The following is a 15183-nucleotide window of genomic DNA, read 5'->3' on the forward strand; positions in this document are numbered from 1 at the left end:
CAGAGAGGCTGATACCAGGTCAAATTTAGGGACTCGCACTGATTGTATTAAAAAAACTAAAGATAATAATCTATTAATGATTACATAGGAGCATTGATTTGTGTCTTTTATATGTGCCTGTAGTTCAGCTTTAAAGTGGTTGTTAATCCACTGTACTAACATAGTCTTATCCCCTCTGTATCATAATAACATTTGTCCCTGTGTCTGTGTAATGTAAAAAAACTGCCGATTTGTACCTGTATAAGCTGCACTCTGAGCGCTCACCTGACATGTCAGCTCCCTTGTTTCTCCAGCTCAGAGCTGAAGTGGGCGGGGCCGAGCCGTCCTGCTGACATCAGCCGGTGGAGGAGGGGGAGAGAGGAGAGAGAGCCGACAATCAGCTGAGCGTCTGGGGCCGTTTATACAGGTACAGATCGGCTGAGTTTTTACATTACACAGGCACAGGGACAGATGTTCTAATGCTACAGAGGGGATAAGAAGATTTATTATCAGATACAAGAGGAACAGGAGAAATAGACCACGGTGTCAGGGCTCAGCAGCCATGATTATCGTGGTTTGCAGGGGGGAGGATATAGCCAGGCAGGATCTGCCAGGTTTTTTAGGGTATACAGAGGGCCAAATGACACAGCACAAGCACTGTGCTGTATACACTGTACTGTGTGTGCTTTAAAGGAACAGGATCTATTTTTTTTTCTGTTAACAAACGCTTTAACTAGCTACAAAAACAGGAAGGGGACTTGCCAGTTATCGCTACTACCAAGCTTGCTGTGGTCGGTCTGCTCTGTTGTAAGAGGCACTTGTTCCACTTGAGGTTACATGAGTGCAGCCATTCTAAAGGCTTTTGAGAATTGAGATATAGTGCCCAATTGATCGATGTGCGGGGGAGCCTGGAAACAGTGGGCTCTCTCACTTCATAGGATGTGGTTTGAAGACACACTTCACATCACAGTTTACTAAATCAGTGCTAGAGAACCTTAAAGTGTTACTTAAACCAGGCCCCTGCATTCACTATATCTGTTCTCCCACAGTACACAGAACATGGAAATGCAATTATTTTAGTAAATATAAACTGCTAAATACTTTTTCTCATCAGCAGTATATAGCAGTCTTGTGACTTCTATCTGTATCCAGCCGAGCACTGGTTAAAGTGTGTAGGAGGCGTGTTCATTCTCCTCTGACTTTCCTAGGAGGCTGCATGACTCCTGACCCTCTGCCTGGACTGTGCTGATTGGCCCTGTGCTGATCACATGCACTCTCCCAAAAAAACAAAAAACAACTCTCTAGCAAAAAACACCAGACTAAGCATGTGCAGAGACAGTGGAAGAAAGAGAGGATCAGAGAAGACAGGATCAAACAGCCTTTTTACACAATGCGGAGGATTAACCCCTTAGGTTCCACAGTGAGTATAACAAGCATGCTTTACTGTATATACAGACTGATTTTACTGTTGTGGGTTTAGTAACACTTTAACATATTGTCTCAATCACTAAAGAACTAATATCAGGCAGGAGATCAGTGTTAAATAATATTACAGTTTAGGCCTACTTTAACCTCTCGGCACCTGGGCCTTAAGGCTGCATATTTGTGTGAATTTCCGGTCAATACCGCTGTGCACCTGGCACAGTTACCGGTGCATAACCGAAAGCTCCCGACCGCAAGCAGCGATCATGTGACTGCCCTGACAGACAGTCACATGACCTTAAACCCTGCCCACCTGCCGGCATCTTAAACCTTAAGGATCAACAGGATCACCTTTCTAGCGCTGCCTACAGTGCCGTCAGGAGACATTAGTCATCATCAAGCTTTAAAGTGATTTATAGCCTTAAGGTTAAACCTTATGGGCTGCAGGATCCCCCAAGCCCCCCCCCCCCCCCCCTTTTTTTCTTACCTGAGCCTAATCTGATCCAACAATGTGCACAAGAGCAGCGGCTCACAGAGCTATCTCCCTCCTCATTGGGCAGACTGATAGCAGCAGGAACCATTGGCTCCAGCTGCTGTAGATCAGATGCTAAGAGGAGGGGGCGGGGGCCAAGCCGCCTGCTATGTGTCAATAGAAGCAGGCAGGGTGGCTCAGGAGCGAGCACACACGGGTGCCCCCATGGAGATGGAAAGTGTTCTCTGATTTGACAAGATGGAAAGGTGGGGTAGTGACATCACCCTCTATATCTTGTCCAATCATAAAATGCTTTGCATTCATTAAGAAAATGTATCTTCTGAATGGCACCCATTCCGAGCAGGTGACCTCCTGTATTCAGAATGCAGGACAGCTGCTCACCATGTCACCCAGAAGCTAGTGGGAATCAATGCATTGCGGTGCCTACAACATTGACTTGAAACTGTGGGATAATACACCCTCCTTGCAGTGATGCCGCTCTCCCACCACTATAAGGCGCTCTCATCTTCTCCTCAGCACTCTGGGCTGTGGGTGGGCACTCGCTATCCAATATATAATGCAGAACTACTGGCCCTGCATTGTACTTGATGACACCAGCGTGCAACTGCTGGCCTGAGCGCCTTACAGAAGAGGCATCTGGGAACCGGCAGGACAAATGGAGGGAGAATGCCAGAGCAAGGAAAAAATTAAAGGAGTTGTAAAGGCAGAAGGTTTTTTTTTTTTATCTTAATGCATTCTATGCAATAGAATAAAAAAACCTTTTGTGTGTAGCAGCCCCCCCAGCACCCCCTAATTACTTACCTGAGCCCCTTCTTTCTTCAGCGATGTCCATCCGGGATACCCCTCCTGATTGGCTGAGACACAGCAGTGGTGGCGCCATTGGCTTCCACGGCTGTCAATCAAAGTCAGTCAGCCAATCAGGGGAGAGAGCGGGCGGGGCTGGGTCAGGGCTTTGAATGGATACACAGAGCTCTGACTCGGCTCGGGTGCCCCCATTGAAAGCTGGCTGAGGGGGCACTCGATAGGAGGGAAGGGCCATGAGCAGCAAAGAGAAGAGGCGGATCCGGTCAGCTTTGTGCAAAACCAACTGCAGAGCAGGTAAGTATTACATGTTTGTTATTTATTTTTATTTTTTTTAAACAAGACTTTACAATCACTTTAAGCAACACAGCTTACTGCCCAACCCCTAGACCTAATAAGCATTTTGTGTGTTTTCTGTGTCATTCCCAGAGTTCAGAATAAATGAGGAATGGAAAACAGACTAAAAAAATTCCAGCGCCAACGATCGTTTGTTCTGGCTACAAATACTTTTATTTTCAGGCAAACAGTCAACGTAAAGGCTTCTGTCTCCTGTCTATGGGTTGCCTAATGTGTGTGGCTAGAAGAGATCCATCCCCAACCCAAACTGGACGGCGGTGAATTTGGATTTGCCAAGCTGTCAGAAATCCTGAGCTTTAGCAAATCTCTCCCAAGTTCCGTATGCTATCTGAAATTATTTACATATTAATCTTCTGCTGAGAAAAGCTGCCCAGATTTCTGCCATCCATTGCAAACTAATTATTATTTGGAAAGCGTTGATAATGGATTACCGTGCCGGATAATGGCTAGTCAGCGGGCACACTAGGCTGTTCTGTGGGCCTGGAGGAGGAAGGCATGCAGCGAGATCGCCGGAATAACTTCCAACTATAAAAAGAGGCAGCAGAGTATGAAAAGATATTTCTTTTGTATCCAAACCGTTTTTATCTACCTGTTAAATATCAATGTACCAGGAGGGATAAGATACGGTGGATATAAAAAGTCTACATACCCCTGGTAAAATGTCAGGTGTCTGTGATGTAAAAAAACCAGACAACAATAAAACCATTCAGAACTTTTTCCGCCTTTAGGCCCCTTTCACACTTATACGACTTGTCCCACGATTTTGTACTGCAAAATCGTATGACAAGTCATTCTCCATGATTTTCAATGACTACCATTCATATTGGCACAACTTTAAGTCGTGCCGACTTGAAAGTAGTCCCTGCACTACTTTGGTCCAACTTCTATGCGAGTTGTACTCCATAGACCTCAATGTTAAACACTGAAGTAGCATGCAAATCATGCCTGAATAATATAGACACGACTTCAGTACGACTTTGTAAGCACAAGCCTGGCTCGCTGATCGGGAAAGGAAAACTTTTTCCTTTCGCGATGAGCGACAGGCAGTGCTGACAGCTGTTTGGTATAAATCCTGAGGGGGAACGCCGCGCCAAGTTTTAAATGAAAAAACCGGCGTGGGTTCCCCCCCAGGGGCATACCAGGCCCTTAGGTCTGGTATGGATCTAAGGGGAACCCCCTACGCTGAAAAATCAGCGTGGGGTCCCCCCCACAAAATCCATACCAGACCCTTATCCGAGCACGCAGCCCGGCCGGTCAGGAATGAGGGTGGGGACGAGCGAGCGCGCCCCCCCCCCGGACCGTACCAGGCCACATGCCCTCAACATGGGGGGGTGGGTGCTTTGGGGCATGGGGGGCACCCTGCGGGGCCCCCCCACCCCAAAGCACCTTGTCCCCATGTTGATGAGGACAAGGGCCTCTTCCCGACAACCCTGGCCGTTGGTTGTCGGGGTCTGCGGGCGGGGGGCTTATCGGAATCCGGAAACCCCCTTTAATAAGGGGGCCTCCAGATCCCTGCCCCCACCCTATATGAATGAGTATGGGGTACATGGTACCCCTACCCATTCACCTAGGCAAAAAAGTGTCAATAAAAAACACAGTACACAGGTTTTTAAAGTAATTTATTAGGCAGCTCTGGGGTCTTCTTCCGACTTCGGGGGTCCTCTTCAAACTTCGGGGTCTCTCCAGCGTCTTCTCCCGGTGTCCGCATTCTCAGCCGGCTCCACCGCTATCTTCTGCCGCTCTTTTGCCAGCGGTGGTCCGGAATTCTGCCTTCTTCTTTTCTTCCAGAGATGTTGACACGACGCTCTCTCCAGCTGCAATGGTCTCTGAACGCTCCGCAATGGACTTATATAGGCGGTGACCCCGCCCCCTTATGAGGTCACTGTCCCGGGCATGCTGGGACTGTGCCGTTATAAGGGGGCGTGGTCATCACCCAGTGACCACACCTCCTAAAACGTCACAGTCCCAGCATGCCCAAGGACTGACAGCATAAGGGGGCGGGGTCACCGCTATATAAGTCCGTTGCGGAGCGTTCAGAGACCATTGCAGCTGGAGAGAGCGTTGTGTCAACATCTCTGGAAGAGAAGAGGGAAGAAGACGATCCAGAAGTCCGGACCACCGCTGGCAAAAGAGCGGCAGAAGATAGCGGTGGAGCCGGCTGAAGATGCGGACACCGGGAGAAGACGCTGGAGAGACCCCCGAAGTTGGAAGAGGACCCCCCCAAAGCAAATCGCGGTAAAATCGCGCGACTTTGAAGTTGTATAAGTGTGAAAGGGGCCTTAGGCTGCATTCACACTACAGCGTTTTGAAACGCGGGGAGATTTGCCGCAAATCTGCCCTTGATTTGACAGCGCCGAGGTGTGAATGACAAAACGCAGGACTTGCATTCGTCATTTGAATGACACCTCAAATCGCGGTGCGGGTCTGCCGTGATTGTCACGTGATAAATCGGGCTGCAATCGTGGCAACCCACATCGCAGGACGCGTGTCGCCCAAAAGTAGCTCCTGAACTATTTTTGGCAGATGCGGGTTGCCGCGATTGCAGTGCGACAAATTAAAATCTTTTTTGGGGGGGGGGGGGGGGGGAGTAAAAATAAAAAAGTAAAATAATAGGATTGCATAAGTGTGCACACCCTTAAACTAATACTTTGTTGAAGCCCCTTTTGATTTTATTACAGCACTCAGTCTTTTTGGGTATGAGTCTATCAGCATGGCACATCTTGGCTTGGCAATATTTGCACAAGCAGCTGGGACACCCCCCAGTCTTCTGGGACCTGTCATATGTCCCAGAAGACTTCGGGAGGAAGGAGGGAAAGGAGAACGTCCGCTTCTGATCCCCTAAGGCGTCCGGAACAGATATGGGAGCGGATACCTGTCAAAATCGTATACTCGCTCCCTCCCTCCTCCCCAAAAGGTCCATTTCACAAACAAGAGCCAGGGGGGGAGGAGCCCTTAACCACTTCAACCCTGGAAGATTTGGCCCCCTAATGACCGGGCCATTTTTTCTGATACGGCACTGCGTCGTTTTAACTGACAATTGCGCGTAGTGGCATTTTTTTTATACATTTTTTTTTTACTAGTAATGGTGGCGATCTGCGTTTTTTATTGGGACGGTGACATTGCGGCGGACAGATCGGACACTTTTTTGGGACCCATTGACATTTATACAGCGATCAGAGCTAAAAATAGTCATTGATTACTGTATAAATGTCATTGGCAGGGAAGGGGTTAACACTAGGGGGCGCTCAAGGGGTTAACTGTGTTCCCTAGATGTGTTCTAACTGTGGAGGGAATGTGGCTGACTAGAGGAGGAGACAGATCGTTGTTCATACTTAGTATGAACACACAATCTGTCTCCTCTCCCCTGACAGAACCGGGATCTCCCCTGATGAAGTCACGTGTGGTGTGACGTCACGCGTAGGGACAGGATAGGCTGAATACACTGAAGGAAAGCTACGAGCTCGCCGCTCGTCGGATACAAACATCTTTTATTCATTGTTAAATGTGAGTACTTGCTGCTTTTTGTCTAAATAAACTTGGTTATCGGTAATACGGAATTATACTATTGGGTTCCTTTATCCTTGTCTTTAAATAACCCCTGGACCATATCTGAGGATATCCCACCCCAGGACGGTGAGAAAAATGTAGGAGCCGCCAGGTGGAAAAGGTTAAAGAACTAGTTACATGCTGTTGCCCCATTCCCATGAGGTAAGGGGCCACTGCTCACTGGAGTGTTTTGCACACGAAGCTGCATGAAACTCAAAGTCACCAGGCACTTTAACAGCTACATGCGCATGCCAGCACTATATGTCACAAGATTTTTTTACTAATAAGGACGTGCTTTTTGGTGTGATTTACTTTGGTTTACTCAATTTGTTGGGACATTCAATTTATATTACTATTTAATTTGGACTTTACACGTTTATTTTTGCTTAATTGCACGTTGCACTCTATGGACAATTTATTGATTCACAGCATCTAGTTACTCTACGATTTAGATATTTAGGCTGCACAGTGTTAGCACTAGGCACTTTGTTGGTTTGTGTTTGCCTATTATTTTAAATATATGTCACTTTAATACACTGAATTTTGCCACAATATCACTATGTTTATATGATATTTTATGATCCAGATATTTAGGTTGCACAGCGTTGGCACTAGGCACTTTGTTGGTTTGAGTTTGCCAACTGATTTATTTTAATTTTATGCCACTTTAATATACTGATTTTTTGCCACAATATCACAATATTTATATCTTTGGTCAGTCAAGATCGATTTATATTTTTCTCAGCTTGTAGACTGCATATTGCTTAGACCCACGTAATTTTTCAATTTTTATTTATTTATTTCAGTCGGCACAGTGGGTTTTATCACTTGGATTTTTAATCTAAATAGTAGGAACATATTTAATTAGGATTAGCGCGGCACCATCCATCTATATAATATCCCTGTTCTCGCTCTGTCACGAGCGATCGCGGGTGCCCGGCAGTCATCGCGCCCGCGGGGCACGCACATCGGCCCCGGGGACATGCTGTGCGCGCACCTGCTAGATCGTCTTAAAGAGCCGATATACAGCTACAATGGCTTGCCCATGGGAGCCATCCTGCCTTAGTATAACCGCGGCGGTTGGTCGGGAAGGGGTTAAAGTGGAATTTCGCCTTTTGGGTGGAGCTCTGCTTTAATGCATTGTATGCATTAGGGTAAAAAACATTCCGTGTCACAGAGTCCCCGCCTCACCCCCCTCTTATACTTACCTGAGCCCATTTTCAATCCAGCGCTGTGCATGAGAGCAGCGGCTCCCTCCTCCACTCACAGGTTTTGCTGAAAGCCGTGGGAGCTATTGTCAATCAAAGCCAGTGACAAGGGATTAGGGGGCGGGCTGAGTCCCCCTGTCTGTGCCAATGGACGCAGACAGTGAGGCTTGGGAGCGAGCCCGCACAAGTGTCCCAATAGAGGGCAGGTTTTCTATGGGAGCACTCGCCAAACTGGAGGAGTCAGGAGCACCAGTAGGGGACCTGAAAAGAGAAGGATGCAAAAGTATGACATGTCTGTTATTTAAAATTTTTTATATATATATATATATAGCCTTACACTCACTTTAAGTCTCCATCATTCCCCGCATACCAGATAAATGTTTAAACAGAACTAAAGGCATTTTTTTTATTTTAGAACGAGTAAGGGAGGGTTATAACCCATCTTTTTTTTTTTTTTTGTATGTCCTCACTAGGGATCACTCCCTGTCCCATAGCCAAAACAGGAGGGGCCAGTTCACACCACAGTGAATTTTTTTCCCTGCATTAAAAACGCATAGAAAGTAGTTATATGGTTTTCATTGGCATAGTTCACACCAGTGCTTGCCGTTCCAGAAAAAAAAAAAAAAAAAGTAGAACAGCATTTTTCCGGCCCTGGAACGCTGTAAAAAAACATAAAAAAGGCACCAAAAATGCACTGGAACACATATGTTTTTATTTAAGGTTAAGAAAAAAAGAGGGGGAAAAATACACTGGACTGCATCAAAAACGCGCCAAAAACGTACATGCAGAAAAGCGTCTGGAACGCATCCGGACTGCATTTCTATAGTGTGAACTGGCCTGAAGTGAGAGGAAATCCCTGGTTGTCACCAGAAGTAGTGTCCCGATTGGAAGTTTTCCCTTCTATTCCTGCTCGAAAATTTGTGATTATCTTACCACTTTAGGTAGTAATGCTAAATTTGAAAAATTGAGAGGGGAGATTTCCTCAGAGGGGGACACAGACAGCAATAAAAACTGACAGGTGTTCTAATCCACTAATCCTCTATCCAAAACAAAAAAAAAAAAAAAGTTTGGCAGGGAAAGGGTTAAACAATGAAAAAGAAAATGGATTGGCAGTGAAAGGGTTAAAAAAAAAGTTTGTGTTTTAACAAGAAAAATTATCTTTTTTTGGCAGTTAAAGGGTTAAATAATAATAGTTAAAAATTTGGTTTGGCAGTGAAAGGGTTAAAAACAAAAATTTAAGGGAGATGACGGTTTGGCAGTGAAAGGGTTTAAAAATGAGGAGAAATGCTTTGGCGGTGAAAGGATTAAAAAAAACCCCACAACAACAGTACCACTGTGATGTCATCACCTGCCCCTACATAAGGCTGCTCAGGAGGCTCTGGCATCAGTAACTGAGTGTTCATTGTACAGTGAAGACCTGTTATTTTCTCTCTCGAGTTTTTTCTTGTGGTATCATTGGATACGATTTTATTCGATGCAGTTTTATTACAATTTCATCCTCGCAGGCTTAAAGTGTGTTTTATTATTCTTCCTAATGAAACAATTTAAATGTAAACAGATTGTTTCTCAAAATAACAACATTGAGAAACCAACCAATGGAAGCCCAGCTATGGAAGGAGGTATCAATCAACAGCTTGCAGATCCCCCAACTAAAAAGCCCACCAAAATGAGGACTTGGGCTTTTTTATTGGGCTTCTTCAGAGCCGTTATTGGATATTTAGTTGCCTTCTGTAAAGCCAATGGACCACGCTGGAACACAAAACATGCGGCTGGTAAGTATTGTGGATATTAATAGATACAAAACACTTTCACTGGATTCTTTTTTCCCCCATTGATGACAGTGACACCCCCCCATATGTACACATGTATAGGGATGGCCATAGACATTGCTGGCTTTTGTCTTGTAAACAAGACAAGTTTTTAAATCAAGAGAATCAAGCAGCTATTTTTAGATCTGTTGACACTGAGCCAAGCCCCCCCCCCCCCCCCTTTTTTCCAACTGTCACCTGCTAACCAACTGTTTTTTTTTTTTCTTACTATCTTATTACTGGCTGGACTGATGACCGCATTGCCAAGCAACAAGATGGGGATGCCAACTAGCTGGCAGAAATGGAAACATGGAAAGAAAAAAAAAAACCCACATACATGTTTTTAACCCCTTGATACCCACATAACACATATGCATAATTGCCAAAATGTAAAAAAAAGATTTCCAGGGAAACAGTTTTTTGCTTTGCATGTAGCAAGCGATTGTAGGCAGAGAATGTATTTTCATTTACAATAGGAGTCGTTCTATAAGACGCATACCATTAAACCTATGCCATATATTACAGTGATGGTAAAACTTGTTTTTTTTTTACCTGCTCTGTGCAATGCTGAGAAAGAAAAAAAACAAGCTTTCCAATAACTTTAACCACTTCTGGACCGAGCCTATTTTTGACACTTGTTTAAAAGTTAAAATCAGTATTTTTTTTGTTAGAAAATTACTCAGAACCCTCAAACACATATATATATATATATATATATATATATATATATATATATATATATATATATATATATATATATATATATATATATATATATATATATATACACATATACATATACACACACACACACACACACATATATATATATACACACACACACATATATATATATACACACACACACACACATATATATATATATATATATATATATATATATATATATATATATATATATATACATACACACACACACACACACACACACACACACATATATATATATATATATATATTAGCAAAGACCCTGGAGAATAAAATGGTGCTCATTGCTATATTTTATGTCACACGGTATCTGTGCAGTGGTCTTACAAACTAAATTTTTGGGGGAAAATTTTTTTTTTTTTGAATTATAAAATTAGAAAACAGTAAAATTCGACAAATTTTTTGCATATTGTGAAAGATGATGTATTGCCGAGTAAATAGATACCTAACATGTCACGCTTTCAAATTTCACACATTCGTGGAATGGCGACAAACTACTGTACTTAAAAATCTCCATACGTTTAAAAAAATGTTAACAGTTACCAGTTTACAGTTACAAAGGAGGACTTTTAATGATATGCCTCTTGTAGAACAACTCCTATTTTAAATAAAAATACACCCCTCTTTCTCGCCGAGTGCCCCCATAACAAGACACTTGACAAAGAGTGGGCCCCCCCACCCCCTTGGCACTGGCTCTGATTGACAGCTGCGGGAGCCATTGTATCTGAGCCAGTGAGGAGCAAGAGAGCCTTGGCTCTTGTGTACATCGCTGGATCGAAATCAGGTTTAGGAATGCATTTAAGGGGGCTGGGGGGAGCTGCATGCAGAAGGGTTTTTTTTAGAAATGCAGCAAGATAAAAAACCTGCCTTTACGGCTGGGTTCACACTAGTGCGCTGTGTGACATTGCATGTGATTCGCACCGCAAATCACAAGCGATGTCTGTGTGTTGAGATTGTATGGCTGAATTTGCATCGCATTGGGACCAAAGTTGTGCAGGACCCTTTATTTGGTCCACATCAGAATCTGATCGCATGCAATCCGATTCATGTCCAAACTGACAGTTTGCACTGCAATATGCGAACTGATCTGGGGGTGTCATTAACTTTGTATTGACGCCTGCAACGGTTCACAGATGGCAGTGTGAAGTGCCTATGAGTCGGGTGCGATGCGGTAACCCGTGCTGGATTCTCGCATCTCACCAGTGTGAACTGAGCCTACAAGCACTTTAAAGAAAAACAAAAACAATAAACACACTGGTGGGAAGCATGTACACTAATCCCAAGGTGCGGACATAAAGCGGAGGCCCGCCCCCCCCCCCCCCGAATAATTAAAAGTCAGCAGCTACAAATACTGCAGCTGCTGACTTTTAATACATGGACACTTACCTGTCCAGGGAACCTGCGATGTCGGCACCGCAGCCGACCTTTCGGCTTCACAGCCGGTTCTCTACTGCGCATATGCGAAGCGTGCTGTGCTAATTGGCCCGGCGGCGGAGAAAAGGGGGGGGGGGGGGGGCGAACTTCTGAGAGACGGCATTGTCTCCGAAAGTGGGGAAGGGGACCTGTCAAAAAAACAGCTCCAGTCTCCCCCCTATAAAGACACTTGCCTGTCCAAACATCCAGAGCTGTCCTCATCTGAGCCAATTCTTCAATCCCAGCCTCTTCTATATAAATCCACCAGAACAATCCGGTAGATTGATATAAAAGAAGAAGCTGGGATTTTAGTTAAATTACAAGAAACAGCAGAGCTGCAAAGTACTCAGCCGCACCCAAAAGTTAAGAAATTGTCCCCTTTCTGCAGTGACACTACCACCCCCACGCCCTGCTGAACTAATGGGGCCAGGGAAAGTATTTTTTTTAATTGCTTCAGATTCTTTGAGAAGTACAGAGACCCATTTGCTGCTGTGATGTTCTGATCTCAGGGCTGATAAATAACACACTTTCTTGGCAAAACTGCCAGTTAACAAAGCCTCTGCTTAGCTGGTCTGATAAGTGACAAACCCCTGCCACAATGTACAGCCAGGCAGGTGACACCACTACTTCCTGTCGCAACTTCCTTTGTGACCCGCCCACTCACTTAACTATGCATCCTCATACCTAACTATGCATCATCATACTGCTGAAAATACTTGTTGCTGGCTTCCAGTCATGGAATTTTAGTGGGTCGGCATAACTGCTAGGCAACCAGCATTTCTATACGAAGGCCAACAACAGTTGTTCCTGTGTCACCGTCATGTCCAGTTTATTTATTGTCCCTGGCACTTTATACAACATCAAATTAGAAAGGAAAAAGTTCAAAGAAAAATATATGAAATGTAGGTAAAGATGCTAAATCTGATTCCTCCTTTATTAGGCCCCTTTCACACTGGGGCGGTTTGCAGGCGTTATTGCGCTAAAAATAGCGCCTGCAAACCGACCCAAAACAGCCGCCGCTGTTTGTTCAGTGTGAAAACCCGAGGGCTTTCACACTGAAGCGGTGCGCTGGCAGGAGAAGAAAAAAATCTCCTGCAAGCCGTATCTTTGGAGCGGTGTATTCACCGCTCCTGCCCATTGAAATCAATGGGACAGCGCGACTATACCGCAGCAATACCCGTGCTATACGAGTGGTTTTAACCCTTTTTCAGCTGCCAGCGGGGGGTTAAAACCACACTGCTAGCGGCCGAATAGCGCTGTTTTACCACCAACGCCCCTTACTGCCCTAGTGTGAAAGGGGCCTTACAGATGAAGGGCCTTACTGCAGGCAGCTCACACAGCCGTTCAATGTAATATCAATGTGATATAAATTTCCAAAAAAAAAAAAAGCTCTATTTGTGTGAAAAAAAGTGATAAAAATTTTGTTTGGGTACAGTGTTACATGACTGAGTAATTGCCATTCAAAGTGTGTGAGCACTGAACGCTGAAAATTGGTCTGGGCAGGAAGGGGGTGTAAGTGCCCAGCACTTTCACCCTCTTCCTGCCCAGGCCAATTTTCAGAATTCAGCATTGTTGCACTTTAAAATGACACTGTCATGCAACACTATTTTAAAAAAAAATTTCTTAGACAGATAGGAGATTTCTTTTGGTGGTGGTATTTAATAAGCACTGGGTTTCTTTTATTTTTTGCTAAACAAACTTTATTATTTTTTTCAAAGTTTTTGAAAAAAAAAAAAAGTTTTAGTTTGTTATAAAATTTAGCAAATAAGGAATTTTTCCTAAAGGTGTTGTTGTAAAGGTTCCCTTTTAAAAAACAAAACAAACATGTCATAGTTACCTCTGCTGTGCAGTTGGTTATGCAGAGTGGCCCGTCAGCAGCGCTGGTGGCTCCTCCTTTTCTCAAGTGCCCTGTCGCAGAAGTGCCCTCCTTCGGGACACCCGTGCGGGCACGCTCCCGTGTCCATCTGTTGACATAGACAGCAGGACTTGACTCCCATGTTATTGAATTTGATTGACAGCAGCGGGAGCCAATGGCTGTGTTGCTATCAATTTATGCAATCAGGACACAAGACACCGGCCGGAGCTGGTGTGCTCGTTCCCGTCGCAGGAATTACGTGGCTCAGGTAAGTATAAGGGGGGCCTGGGGGGCACTGCTGCACTAAAGAAGAAGGTTTTTCACCTTAATGCATTAAAAGGTGAAAATGCTGAGGTTTACAACCCCATCAAGAAAAGGTTATGTCCCATATCTCCCCAAGGAATTTTTCTTCTACACTGATGTGTGCTGATGAGGGGCCACTGATGGGCAGTTAACCTGCACAGCTCAGCACTGATGGTGCTGCACTGATAATCAGGGCAGTGGTGATCAGTGCCCCCGATTCTCAGTGTAAACAATGTACTCACTGTGCCCTGTTGGTTATTGCCTCTCCTTTCCTCACAGACACAGCGTGTGAGGAAAGGAATGCCAATAACTGGCAAGTCTGTTTACATGTGATCAGCCTTAATTGGACACAGCTGATCACATAGTAAAGGGGTGCTGCGATTGGCCCTTTACCATGATCAGCTTTGCCCAAAAGGACAAAGTGGTCACAGAGCGCATCCCGTAGGAGCCACGGTTTTGGGAGGATGTCCATGGAAGCGGAAGCTGGAGAGTCGCACTGTAGCTATCTCTGGGCTATAGCGCAGGCAGAAAGGAGTTCATTGTAATGTAAAATCCCTAACAGATTCCTCTATGCACAGAAACAAGGTGCTTGAAAGAATCCCTCCCCCTTAACATTGTATTCAGACAGCAGCATCTGCCACTGTCAGAATACACCAATCAGCGGCTACAAGAAAATTTTCTAGCATGTCCCTTCTATCAAGCTGGAATGGTGATCACACACACTGATAAAACCAGCTGAACTGTCTGAATATTGATCAGTGTATGGCTAGCTTAACGCTGACACCAACTCCCTATGGCAGGGATATGCAGTTAGCAGACCTCCAGCTGTTGCAAAACTACAAGTCCCATCATGCCTCTGAGTGTCATGCTTGTGGCTGTCAGAGTCTTGCTATGCCTCATGGGACTTGTAGTTCTGCAACAGCTGGAGGTCCGCTAATTGCATATCCCTGCCCTATGGGATGAACATCGACTGGGATGTTAATTGTTTTATCAACTGATAAAAATGATAAATAAGAATTCCTGTTTATATTCCTCTTTTATACATTTATAGTTATATGTGGATATATTGTTCCTAAACATTTTTTTTTTTTTTTTAACCAAAAGAAGTTTTATTGGAGGAAAGACAGCAAATAGACGCAACTTACACATTTATATATTTTTATTGTAGTTTGAGGGCTTTGTTAACTATTATGCAATTTCATTGTCCTGCAATGCCATTCTGTTGAAAGCCACAAGATGGCGCAGAGTACTATTGGGCATTAACAGCCT

Source organism: Aquarana catesbeiana, linkage group LG06, assembly GCF_042186555.1.
Source record: "Aquarana catesbeiana isolate 2022-GZ linkage group LG06, ASM4218655v1, whole genome shotgun sequence".
NCBI lineage: Eukaryota > Metazoa > Chordata > Amphibia > Anura > Ranidae > Aquarana > Aquarana catesbeiana.